This window comes from Syngnathus leptorhynchus, chromosome 14 (assembly GCF_054491065.1).
Source record: "Syngnathus leptorhynchus isolate UIUO chromosome 14, UIUO_Slep, whole genome shotgun sequence".
Lineage (NCBI taxonomy): Eukaryota > Metazoa > Chordata > Actinopteri > Syngnathiformes > Syngnathidae > Syngnathus > Syngnathus leptorhynchus.
The window spans coordinates 3,990,539-4,003,687 of record NC_141208.1 but is presented as its reverse complement, the minus strand read 5'-3'; the positions used below and the strand labels follow the sequence as shown (position 1 = coordinate 4,003,687).

The window sequence follows — 13,149 nt, the reverse complement described above, 5'->3', positions numbered from 1 at the left end:
TGCGAGAATGTGTTGCTTTGGAAGTTTGGAAGATGTGTTACCAAGGAAAAAGGGCTTCTAAAAGGGTGCTTTTGGTGACTGTAGTACAAGTCACAGGGATGAACCTCGAAAGCCGCACACTTGATGATAGAATTAGGAATGTGTCTAAAACTTTCTGGAAAAATAGTTGCACAGAATTTTGAAATTGGAATTGATACAACCTTAGCTCAATAGGCTGTAGACCAAAATTTCAACAGGAGAAGCCACGTCAACAAGGGGTGTTGAAAGAAGAACAAAGTCGTTTCTCTCAAACCCTATTCTTTTGGTGTCCCACAAGGTTCTACCTCGGGCCCCCTTCTTTTCTTTCAAGTACAGCTGTTAAATGCTGCAATACGATAATGGTTGAAAGCCATCATAATAATCTGTTCAACTGGACTTTCAAAATAGCATGTAAAGTAACATTAGGCCAAAGTAGAGCTGTCACATTCTAAAATATAACAGCCATTTTGGAAACTGATTAAATGGACTTTAAAGATGGTGTGTAAAGGAAGGTTAATCTAAATTCCAGCTGTAACATGACAAAATATGACAATACTATCCACCTTGAAAATTGATTTAAGCAATCCTTTAAGACATCTATGAAATGTGGTTAAAGTACAATAGTTTTCCATGTCATGACTTCATTATTTATTCCTCCAGCCTAATGAATACAATATGGTGGACAAATTGCAGTGAAAGCATGTGTACTTGAGCCCAAAAGAGAGGAAAGAGAGATTTGTCTGTATTTGGAAAACACAAGTCACTCTAGATAAGATATATTTAAAGATGAATAAACATAGATAATGCCATATTTGTTGTGTTTTGCCCACTGACTGTGTCTTTCAAAGTCGCTCTAGCACTTCAAATATTTACCGTCCTAAATTGACATAGAGTTCCAATGTCATATAATTTGTGTGGGTTCTTTTTGGAGGTGGCTGAAACAAAATCCCATTTTGTATCGACTGTACTAGTTTTATAATTTATACATATGTAATATGTAATATATATATATATATGTAATATATATATATATATATATCGCAACACCAAACACATACAGTAGCTCCAGAAGTATGCCGCTTGGCCTTTGGTGGAGGTAATGTCGAGGTTAACTGACTTTAAAGCTCAGAGCAATTCATCACTGTCATTCTAACGGGCAATGACCGTTAGTGGATAGTAGAGAGTTTGTTTCCTTTCCACATTAAATTCACGAGCCAGAGGAATAAACAAACGTTTAATAAGTAAAACACATCAGCGAGAGATGACTGACATCTTCTCTGTTTTTCACTTGAGGTCATCGCCTACCTGGTGTGGCATCCTTGAACAGTCAACATGGCTGCCTGTGAGCTGCCTCGTTCCCTGAGCGACACTTGGCCCGCACATGGAATCCGAGCGTTTGATACATTTTCCTCAGTGAGCTACCAAAATGCAACACAAACACACACGCACACACACACTGTAAGCCCCACGGGATACCTTCCATGTTACCACAGCAACCTGATAAATAACATACCTGCTACTCAACAGCATAAAAAGTAAACAAAGTGAGACATGGAAAATCTTAATTTTGCAAACTAACATTTGCTAGCCAGTTGATGATAGCAATCTAACATTAGGAAGCCAGCGAATGACAGCAAATGAATACTAGCTAGCGAGCTAATGAAAGTGAGCTAACACTAGCTAGCCAGCAAATGACGTAGCATGTTACGTAGTTTCATTTACAAAGGGTTTCATAAAAGATGGCGTTTCGAGACAGCTGACACATTTGATAGCCTGCACTTGCTAGCTTACGTAAGGTTTATTTACAAAGAGAGCATGTCAATATGCTAATAACATTCTGTACCTGCCACTCAACGGGATAACGCCAACAAAATGAGTCACAGAAATGTCCATTGCCCTATACATCCTACATTCAATGTACTGTAAAAAGTATCTACGGTATTTTTGTTTTGGGTTTTTTTTTTTTTACTTACCAAAAAGGCACTGTGGGGAAAATGTGAACACAGTGTCAGGTGAGTCATTTTATGTTCAGCAGCTCAACGTGCAGTCTAGTCCAAACCGCCCGCGTCGTCTTCGTTAGCAATTGGAGGTCAAACGCTGGTGGGAAGAAAAAAAAACAAACAAGGAGTTCATTCTGATGCATGACAGGTGTGCTTTATATTTAGCTTTACCTAAAAGTCTACTGGCAGGATCGCGGCCAGATGACCACACCTGTCAGACTGAGCCGTTCAAGAGGTCTTCACTGTTTAGACAACCTACCCAAATGTTATTCCCAAAGAAAATTTGCTAGATTGAAGTCTTCTTGCTCAGGACTCACAATCTCTGTTTCACATTTGTGAATTTGTGACGCTGATTAACTTCCAATTCATTGACTTTCCAAATGCGTCAATGCAGCTTTGTTTAGCTTTTGACGTTAATGACGTTTCTGCATGATAGTTCCTCTCTCGGGACAAATTTACTGTTCCATTGTTTCTGAATAATAATTTTCAAATTTTATTGTACAAATAATGCGAAGGAAAAAATAAAAACATCAATTTGACCACGCAGTGAATATCATTTAAAAAAACAAAAAAGGGTTGCTATGAAACTGGCCCTGTTTTGTACAGACAGCAAATTGTGCAATAACACCATTCCAGTATAATACACTGCAGGTGTATACCAGCTGTACCTAATAAATTGGCCGATGAGTGTCTTTTTGAAGTCTCTTTTTTTTTGGCCCCATAGAGGTACCAAGAGCACATTTTCACCTGAAAAATGTCCAATTATTCCTTCAACACTTTGAAATACAAAACCATACCTCCAAACAGCAGCCGAGCATTTACAGGTCGGTGGTCTCCTGGAATGTGGAATGACAGAAATGATCAGAAGTAGAACTACAAAGAATGCGCCCTGCCCTCACATGACATTAATGACGGACAACGTGGAGCAGGTTTACGATCGAGAGAGCCGATAAATATCTTTTAGTTTTTATATATATATATTTTTTTTTTTAATATAAGTACGATAAGATAGCCAATCTATCTTCCACTTTCCTGGGTATACTTTCTCCACTGGATGTTGGAGTGTGATTGAGTTTGTATGCATGTGTGGCAGTGGAATTTTGGTCCATTCATCCAGAAGAACATCAGTGAGGTCACTGACGTTGGGCCCAAGAGAGGCCCCAATGGCTCCCGGTCAGAGGAGTCGCGTTGATTGACGTACTCTGACAGTGTCCATCAAAACCTTTGTGTAGGCTGATTTTTCAACTACAGTTACATTTTGCAGGAGAAATATTGCACAATAGCCAACGAGGAGGTGCCTGGTGGATGTCAACATTCCTGTGAAGTCCGTGTCGCTCTGTTTCCAAGTTGTAATCAGATTAAGCAGGTACAAATACGGGCTTACCCCTTGTGTGGTCTCTCGTCCGTGAAAACCTGCCACCCAAATCCCATTAATAGCCCCTTTTAATGAAAGGATAATACCTGTGGGATATTGTATCATTATTGTTGCCAATATTATTAAACTGTCATTGACTGACACTCGTGTCACATGCTCGAGACACCGTGTCAGACGGAATTATTGAATTCTACGCATTCCGCGTAAGATTTTGCCAGTCCTATGTCATCAGAGAATAATTGGGAAGATTCTGTGTTCATGTGAATTTGGTAAATCCCGCGACTGTGAACTCTTATTTTATCTGCTTGCCTGTAATCTGTGTTTCCAATGAGAGGAAAGTAAGAACAGGGAGGTCTGACAAAAAAAAGGTGTGAAAGATGTTAAATTTTCTTTGATGGCTTCGTCTTCACAAGTGCCGGTCGGCAGTCAACACGCTATAAATACACGCCATAAATACACGCCTGGCGTTGGGCGGGAGGCAGACATGACCGGGGTAGCACCGTGTGACCTCACAATCTGGCAGGCTGCAGGACAACAAACTTTTTTTCCCCTCTGGTTTGGATTTTTTTTCTTGCAACACTACGTAGTATCAACCATGCTTGTAACTCGAAAAAACTCGTAAGTCAAGGTACCAATCACGTAGGTTTTGGAAAGAGATAGTGTCTCCCACTGGTTAGAATGCTTTACTACATCACACCTCTATCATCAAGTTGCCTGCTTAACTTGAGCAGCATCAACGACAGAGTTCCATTACAGGTTTGGCAATTCCAGTCGCAGAGCCACATGGAGAATTTATTAGAAGCAGATGGCCTCGCGCTGCCTTACAAGATGGGCCGAGGCAAAAAAAAAAAAAAACACACCGGTCTGATTGGCTTCTCCCGAGTCTCGCTCTGCTCTGGGGGAACCAAGAGCGACCGGTCCACCCATTTCCTTTCCTTGCCCTTCCCAGGCATGTCAGAGAGGAGCCAAGCCAAAATGGAGAAGAAAAAAAAAAAATCAGACCTGCAGTGGCTTTTGGAGGAACGTTGCAGTCATTACGATTGGTGACAGAGAAGGTGTGCGGTAGAGAGACGAGGGTTGGTCCAGAGCCAAGGAAAAAGAGCCAGAAAATAAACAGAATGATAAAAAAAATAATAATAAAATAGGACATTCCGCTCCCCCGCCTAACGACATTCCATTGACTACTACAGTCCAATGAGCATCACTAAAATTTTAAGTGCTGCAATGTCACCGCAGCCATTTTGGTGATTTTAAAAGGCCTTTAATTATCTGCACCAATCACAAAGGGCGACAAAGTTTTGTTTTGATTTCGGTTTTGTGGATGGTTGGTCGGTCGGTCGGTAGCTCTCAAAAACATTCCGCCAAATAACCATGAAAGTTTGTGGCTAAACCGTATGAATGAAAGTTGCAGTGTAGCCACTCCCATTACGGACCTATTGAAACTTCTTACCTCATGAACCAGGAAGTAGCCTGCTACCGAGAAAAGTTTTAAAATTTTACGAGTCAAGAGTAAACTGATCTTTTTTTTTTTTCAATGAGTCATTCCGTGTTCAACTGAATGTTTGGTAAAGTGTTACAGAAGCTACACGTGATTCATTTTCTCCTTTGGACATTGCGTTATTTTTGCTCATTAAGCGCCTCACTTGTGATCCTTTGCAGGCGCCGCGAAAAAGCATGGAGAGATCTTTTTCCAAGCAGGTGGAGAAACTTATGAGCATGGGTGGATTTCCTGAGGAGCATAAAAATGCGGCGCAGAAAACCTGGGAAAAGCAACGCAAGTCCCCATTAGGAGCATCTGGCATTGCTTCCTTTATGTAGTAAAGTCGTGGAATAATAATATAGCATTACATAATTTTGTTTTGGGTGGCCTTGGATCCCGCCACCCACCAACCCACCCCCCAAGAAAGAAAATAGAAAAACAGTGGCTGCTCAGGGAATTCCCCGACATCACTTTGTTTTTGTTTGGCTGATGTTTTTTTGTTTGTTTGTTGCTGCTGTTATAAGATGATGTTAAGAAGCATGAGAATGAGGCGCTTTTGTTTCCGATTGAGGAAACAGGTGAGAGTAACAGCTAAAGCATCAGGAAGTGCTCATGATGGATCATCAGAGAATACAGCGACTCTGAGGAAGCTAATCTAACTGTTTACAGGCCAGAACTTTGGCCTGTTGAGTCAATTGACATTTCAAAATGCGCACATAACTAAGTTTGCTTGCCTCACAATTAAAGCCAGCGAGGGTCCAATTTCTCTCAAACATTTAAAAAGATTCTTTACAAGAATAAAAATGATAAAAGTTTAGCTGCTTCTAGATTTTCTTCTTTGTACTTTTTTTTGGGGGGGCAGTTTCTGATACCCCGTGGCGCCATGCTTCCCCCATAGGTCAGTCTCGGTACTACGTCAGACATCTGGTTTGGTGGAGGAAACGTGCGATTGTGATTGGATACTAGCCATCGGTCGTGGGGTATCTCGACTTTGAAAAATTAAAAAAAACACCAACTAACCAACAGAACAAACTCCATTCAGTCCAAACCCGCACCTGATGCTAATTTCATTGAAGACTCGAAGCTAGCTGCTTTGATGAGTCAGCACAAACTAATAAAAGCATTATTAGCACAATCACAGCCACATTGTGGTCGCAAGCATCAGGAGATGATTGACGGCCTCGGGTGTGAATATGCTGAATTTGACCAAAAGAGTGTAAAAACCATCGACTCTGCATAGAAAATGGAGGCAGGCTAGCAAGCAGGAGGCTCGTTGGCTGGCATGAGTTCTCCTGTCAAAGCAGGGCGAGCCTCTTGATGTGGCTCTGCCGTTTCCTCCGGGGCCGGCCTGCCTATACAGTATAGCACGGGGGTCCGAGGAGTGTGGGAAAAAAAACAGCGTGAAAGGGAAGAGAGGAAGTGTGTATTTATCTCTCTTGGCGGGGGCGCGAGTCCCACTTTTGATCCGAGTGTGTGCTCGTGTGTATGCGCAAGCTAACGTCTGCTATGGCATGGCGAGTTAAGGGTTAGGGGGTCATCGGCCAAAAAAAAAAAAGGCAAATTTGGAAGTTCCACTTTAGTCCTCTAGGTGGAGGTAATAGGAATCAAGCACCTCAAACATCTATATTTTGTTTCACTACAGCTCCATCTACTGGAGATGTGGGGTCACTCTTGCAGTTGGCCCCAATGCAAGTGAAAGAAAATATCTGCGACAACTTTTTGCACCTTTAGCATTTTGCCGCTGATCGCTAAAATGGCACTTGATAAAAATACCTTTCCTCAATGTTTACAAAAGTTCAAATCATTCTGAAGTCATTGATGAACAAGTAACGATTAATACACGATTCCAACCTGAGCCAATCGTTTTGACGTGACAATTTTTATCGTCCTGATGTAAAGACAGGCAGCGTTCACAGCTAATGAATCATGACCAGGTTCACGCAGAAGCTTTACAGTGAAGAAATGATATCATGGGGCTTGGTCCATCCATCTCACATCCCTTTTCAAATCTTACTCACTGAGCAAACAAATCCTTTATTGTCTCTTCTTGTTCAGCCGGGCGTGGTTCATTAAAGCAGACGTTTTTCCATTGTCTGGACGAAAGCGCTCTTAATTAGAACGTTTCCCAAAGCCATCTTTCGAAGGCTGCACGGTCTACAATTACGTAAATAAAAAGGCTATCTACACTTCCAGCTGAAGGTATCCACCTCATTCTCCATCAGTGTGCATTTGGAGGAAGTGGGTCAGCGAGGGTCCGAATGGCACATGGTCTATCTGGTGCTGACAGTTCACACAGTCCTTTGGTCCCCACCGCCTTTGCCCATATCAACACGGCGTTTCCCTTCTCAGAGGGTTCTATCTCCTACATGGTGGCCTCATGGCTAAAAATGTCCAGGAACAATATTTTGACCACTCCTTTAACTCAATCACTGCCTGCTCACTTAAAATGGATCTTTGACGTCAATAGCTGTCAATGGTAGCGAACAAGGTTAGTTTATGCTGAGCTAAAAAAATGTACAGACTAGAACCTGAAAGTCAAAAGGACGTTTTGCAGGAGTCACAGCAGGTCTTCTGTCAGCGTCCATTTTTTTTCCCCCCCATTTTGCTTTTTTATGCATTTTATGATAAGCTACACTGTCAACCCAATATAAAAATATATATAACAGAAAATAGATCAATATTGGTTCCAACCATGAAAATCACTTTGATTCCTTCTCTGATAGCAAAAGACGATCCAGTCGGTCGGGGGAAAACCCAGTGAGCCAGGTCAAAATATGATTCATAACCAACCAGTCAGTAATTGGGAGTAATGAGTACTTGAAGACTCTTTTTGTGTTGTGACATGTCGGGGGAAAAAAAAAATAAAGTGGAACATATTGATTCGAAAGCCGCCCTTATCTCATTTCAGGCTGACGTGTGCTTGTGCGCAGATGACAAAGTCAAGTACGCGCTGTTATTTCCGCCGCCTGTCATATTAATGACACAAAACAGTTACGTGTTCCTTCAAACAAATCAGTGAGTCATTATTGTGGGCCTCCAAGGTCAAAACAGTAAGTAAGCATCCGCTGGATACGCCACCCTGTGTCGTCACCTCCGCTGACCCGCTCGCCTTCCGAGTTTCATTAGTCTAATGAATGAGACTCTCCTTCTTACGATAGCGTCGCGCTCATTAGGACAGCGGCGTGTGTGGGATTTGCCGTCTGGACTGTCTCACGCTAAAACACAGTGTCAGGGCCACGGGGTCCCCGGGACAGAATGTCTGTGGTTCTCCATAGGTCTCCTTAGTGGAAGGATGTAAGTCAAGTGCAAATATTTGGATACTGTACTTTTTCAGGTGCACTGCTCAACAAATTATTACAAAATCAGAGATGCAAGTAAAATTGGATTTTTTTTTTCCAAATCTGCGCTTGTTTTTTCAGGTTTTCATACTAAAAATGTTCAACGCCACTTTTTTTCCCCAGGGCGGTACCGATACCAACCACCGATACCACGAATACATATTTCCTTAAAATTGCAATGGCAAATTTCTATTTTAATTTCTAGTTCCTGATGGTAAACAGTTTTGAAAAAGCTTTGGAAATGAAAAGACGAGAATTCATTACAATGGAATGAGCGCTTCGTCTCGGGAGGGGAAGGAATTCCCAGCGCATGATGAAATTATACATGTCTGTCCAGCTTTCAATCATTTCAATATCAAATTCCACCTTCGATTTTTTTTTTTTTGCGTCAGGAGAGATTCCACTTACGACTGATTAACATAAATAAATGGAAGGTAAATGTTGACATTAGGAGCCTCGTCAGCAGTGATGGTGAGCCGCTGAGTTTCCATCCGCAGTCACGCACGCATGTGTCGCGTCTTTGCTCGAAGGGGATTTCACCCCCTCGTATGGCGAGCGGCCTGAGGTCACCTCGTATGCCAGATGAGGATGATGGGCGGGGGTCTTTTCATGCTTAGTGGAAAGGGTGTGGTGCACATATAACTGACTACAGAGGGGCTTTGCTGGGCTTTTCCATTACATGACAAAATCGGAAGGTGAGATTAAATCTACAGCTACTGTCAATATCGGTCGGTAATAATAATATCCGGCTCAAGCATAATAAAATAAGAACAATGAAGAAAAAACAAGTACTACAAGAAGCAATAAACAATCACATGTATACATTGAATTAAAAAAAAAGCTGCTTCTAACCAAAATGTCAATTGTAAGCAAAAACAGTAGAAGAATTTTACTTACTTTAGCTTCTCTGTTGAACATCTTCGACTTGGGCAGCTAACACTTGCCAAACAGCTCCAAGGAGAAGCAAAAATCCAAATTTTTCCAATTTAAAGAAGTACCTGACATCCATATTCTTCTTTTGGCAACGTTTCTGACATTTGTGACACAGTTAATTTCCATAAACTACTTTGTGTGTCCTTCAAATTCTTCTTTTTGGTGTTTAATGGCGGTCGGCAATTAGCTTTTACCGCCGCGCCCTTTTTACTTCCTGCTTAACGGGTGCACTTCCTGATTCTTCTTCTTCTACTGTTTAATGTGGTTGCAGTACATCTGAACGATTACACATATTTGATTCGTGGGAAGACACTAAAGTGGCCCAGATGTTTATATTCAATTCTAAAATCAATTTTGATGTATATTTCATAAAGTGTATCTGGATTAAAATTCATTGCATCTTTTCACATTGACGTCCTGTAAAATTTACTGAATCGTTCAACATGATGACGATTCGTGCAGCCTGCGTTTAAAACGGGATTCTTGTAAACAATTAACAAAATTCCAAAGTTCAACCCGACCCTTAATGCGGGCGTTTCGACTTTCGGCGCCGCGCTTGTTTACAAAAAAAGCTTTGCTTTACAGCTTCCTCAAAAAATCCACGGTTCGGCTCCAAAAGTGCAATTTTACTCCTATTGCCGTCTCCATCGCGAGACTCTTTAATTTTGTCACCAGGGAGGAAATATCAGTCCAATAGTAAAAATGGGGAAGCTCTTTCCCTGTCTTTACGAGGGAAGTCTTCAAGGGGGGTGCGGATGATAGATGAGTGCGATCTGGAACTTTATAGCTCATATGCGGTTCCGCGGGTACGTCGTTTAAAATGAACGATGGGATACTTAATTATTCTCCTCTAACTGGAAATCGTCGCGGTTGCTGAGCTCATAAAACATTCCTGAACTTTCAGCCCTGGCCTTTTTTCTTTTGAGCCTGTTTGGACAGACATCAAGACGATCCGGTAGCACCACACCATCAAAATTAATGGGGATTATTATTAACAAATCATTTATTTAATCATTTCAATGCAAGACTGCTGCATGTATGTATACCACTGAACAAATGTTATGGTCCGGTGAATAATATAATAATAATAAACATAAATGGGTCAAATGCATGCAAAAATATTCGGTGGGGGCCAAGTGTGACCAGCGTGCCATATTTTTCTCACCCTCTGATTAAAAAGAGGAATGTTGATGGAGGGGGGTTGGCATGAAGGCATTCTCCAGGCCTGTACGACGGCAAGCAGGCAGAGAACGGCTTGTGTTGGCCCATCCCCTCGCCAAAAGGCAGTCAGACGTTGTGGACTTGTTCTGGCGTAATTAGAACCCGCTGCAGATGTCTGGAACGTGACCTCACCGTGCGCAACACGGCTTCCCCCTCGGCTGGCTGGATCTGGATTCTCCTCCGCCGCTGGTCGACCGGGAGCTCCCCACGCTTCCGCCACCTCCACCCATGGTTGGATGGTGCCCAAATTAGATGTGCATGAGGAACCAATTGGGGAAGATTCTGGTTGTCTTGAGCTGATCCATAGCTGCATTTTTATGCCCAGTAAATTTACGCAGGTCTGGGCCAGACTGAGATGAGGTGTTTTCTCAAATGCATTCAGCTCGATGCCAGTTAAAAACAGGTGTCTTGCGCCGTTGTGGGTGTGAACAGCACCGACTGCCAATTGTTTCCTCTCATGACTAACAGTTTCCTTTCATTGAACCTTTATGGATTATTTATTGATCACAGTAATATTACACATGGTAAAAACATCATTCAGTCAACTGCAGAAGTTGTCCCCAAAGACAATAACAAAGCATCGTTGAGTGTTTGACTCCAATCATACAAAGGCCTCCGTCTCCAAGGTCTTCTCAGCGCCTGCATGTAAACTTAAGGTCATTCATCTGTTGCGTGACCAATTAACCACGCACGCGGCTCTGCAGAGTGTCAGCCGCAGACACGGGAAACATGACTTACCGTCTATTCACGGGATTGATTTGCTCGTCACGCTGAATGAGAATCACCGATTCAAGGGCGCATCGCACATTTAAATCATTTACGCATCTCGGAGGAAATTACCCGCCACTTATTTTCTCCTGGATTTACTTTACAGGGCTTGGGAGTCATGGTGTCATTGACATCCGGCGTATATTTGTCCAAGTCATGTCATGACTGCTTTTGTCTGCTTGTTCCACAAGCCGCCGAGTCCCTGCGGAGAATCTAATTACAAGAAAGAAAGAAAAAGAAGGTTTGAACGGCTGCTGATTGTTTTGCCGTGATGGAAAGGACGAAGCTAAATGTCTGCAGAGTGTAAAGTAATATTAATGAGCAGACACGCCACATTAGCCCTGACGTCAATCGAGCGAAGTAGCCCGTTTGTACTTCCCTGGTGGATGATGAAGCCTCCTTATGAGCTAAATATCAACTGGAGTGCACCGGGGGTCAACATGTCGAATGGGTTGATTACAAAAGACAGAAACATCTGCACTCTATAAAGTGAGGAGAGTCGCCACCAGAGACGCGCGTTCTCATTTTCGCGGGATAACAAATTAGTTCCGTAACCTGTAGCCAAGAGGCGCTTCATCAAAATTTTAAAGCTTAAAACTACAATGTGTACACAATCCTGTATGACGACGTTGAGTGCAAAATGTTTCCCATGACGAAAAATGTCAAGCGAATTAGTTCAATTTGGGGTTAAATCAAATTGTTAAATCTAATTTTTTTTTTTTTTTTAGAATTGACATTTAATGAATTTAATGATATTGCTCAGTTAAATATTTTGACGCCTTCCTTTCCCTTTTCAGTCACTGACCCTTTTTTGTGTTGTCACCATACACAAAAAGGTAAAAAAAAAAAAAAACACAATGAGGCATCAATCAACCTTGTATTTGTTTTGGTTTTTATGTGTTCCGCTCACCTTTCTTTCCATTTTCTTTGTGGTATTGACACAATTAGCAAAACAAGTGCCAAATGCTGATTTTGTTTCCTAAAATGAACGCGCAGTCCTCACATTCTCCATGCCGACGAACAATCACGAAGGAACCCAAGCTGATGTTGGCCGACATCGAAGCGCACTTATTGCATATCCACTTGTGTGGCCCACATCCATCACACGAACGCGGGAGGACATCATTAAAATAACAAGTTACCACGCTCCGCTTCCCTACTGTGTCTGACGGTAGCATGCTGAGCGAGAACATTTCCTCATTTGAGTTCACCCGTGACGGTCACATTCAACTGGATCGCGTTCAAAACTAATAGCGTCTTTGCTAATGTCAGGACATTCGAGAATTGTCACCCGGAGACAAAAAACAAATGTGTACTGACAAAGAGATAGAATGCAGTAAAGTGAATAAAACATTTCAGGCGACAGATATTGGACAAAAACAATGCAGTACTAGTTTTTAATGCTAAATGCTAAGTTGTAAAAATGCTAAGTTGAGTGACCGCAGGGCCATACGTTAAAATGGCGACCTCATGGCACGCTCTTCCTCGTAGTGACCGAGGCCTGTAATTTGACCTTCAACGATTTTGAGACATATCGTTATCTATGTCGCTAGGGATCTGCCCCGCGCAAGAAAACTTAGCAGCATTGTATGATATTCGTCATGTTACATTTCAAAGCGTAAAGTGACACAATCCGAGGCGCTTCCAGTCTAAACATAGCTGAAAGATTTGAGATTAAGACAAACGGAGCTGATAGCTTACGCGTATGTCAAATAAAAGCGATTCATTAAGTACTCGCTAAGTTTGTTATTGGGCAGGGAGTAGCGCAGCTGCATGAGCGGGAGTAAAAACGGCCGTGGCCACGCGGTGGGAACAATGAGGAAGCTGCGAGATGAAAGAATCCTCAAGGCCTTGCTGAGATAAGAAATATATTACGTCCATCCATGTGTCCTTCGGTTGAAAGAAGCCATCTTGTACAAGATAGCTTGAAGAACAAAAAAAAAAAATCTCTGAATTAAACAGCTCAAGTTAATGACCTCAGAATTTGGCTCATTAAGCTGTCCAGAATTTTATATT

At 42.1% G+C, this 13,149-nt stretch overlaps 1 protein-coding gene across 1 annotated transcript in view; it reads right to left on the bottom strand.

Moving 5' to 3' along the window:
- Positions 1-9,386, bottom strand: part of dhx30 (DEAH (Asp-Glu-Ala-His) box helicase 30) — a 52,356-nt gene extending 42,970 nt beyond the window's left edge. The window contains exons 1-4 of the mRNA XM_085929537.1: positions 9,109-9,386; positions 2,816-2,854; positions 1,992-2,115; positions 1,324-1,436 (exon numbers count right to left, since the gene is read on the bottom strand). The gene's annotated coding sequence lies outside the window, so the exon portion shown is untranslated. The remainder of the gene's footprint in view (positions 1-1,323; positions 1,437-1,991; positions 2,116-2,815; positions 2,855-9,108) is intronic.
- Positions 9,387-13,149: the final 3,763 nt, after the last annotated feature.